The sequence below is a fragment of the Coregonus lavaretus genome (assembly GCF_964263955.1).
Source record: "Coregonus lavaretus genome assembly, chromosome: 25".
NCBI classification, from domain to species: Eukaryota; Metazoa; Chordata; class Actinopteri; order Salmoniformes; family Salmonidae; genus Coregonus; species Coregonus lavaretus.
In genome coordinates, this window is record NC_140012.1 from 14,005,638 (window position 1) to 14,006,420 (window position 783).

The window sequence follows — 783 nt, forward strand, 5'->3', positions numbered from 1 at the left end:
CCATTACCTGTGTTAGGGCTAAGGACTACAGGTGAGGTAGGCAAATGGTCCATTACCTGAGAAATTGTCTGGTGCGTGAGCCCACCAGATGACTGGCCTAATTAGGAAATAGGAAGCCCTAGCAATGAGATTTGTTTATCAAATAAATACAAAGTAGGCCTATGTAGTGATTTAGTCAATTATGCTTAAATTTGTATTGCCAAGTTGAGTTATTAGGCTACAATAACATTCAGGACAGATGGGATTTTGCTGTTACTACATCAGTGGATGCTCAGCTCATCACTTCTTTGTCCATGCATAGGGCTGTTTTCCAAAGTTAGCTTCTTGAGAGGGAGGCGCAAGGTGGAACGTTGACCAATTTTTTTCTCTCCTGGAAGAAATATGAAACCTGGTTCATTTCAGCCAAGTTTGTCCCAAGCTCCCAGTTCTTAACATTGCTTTGCATTGCCCGTCTCCATTTTGCTTTTTTAACAAAAACTCGTTTTGCCAATTTGACAGGAAACGTGCGTTTTGTAAATTATCCACATCTATTCTAACCCACTGAAACGTTTGGATGTGTTTATCAAATAGGCCTACTCCACGATTTTTATTCTTTTTTTTCCAGACGAATATGAAAGGATTATTTGTCTATATCGGATAGTAAAATCACTCTGAACGAATTTTTTTCATTTTTTTCCGAGGAGAACAAAGTGCCGTAAGCTTTATGGTATTTTCGACCTCATCGACCATCCAATATTTGCCAGGAGGCAGGCAGTCAGTAATGTTTGGAAACTGAGCGCAACA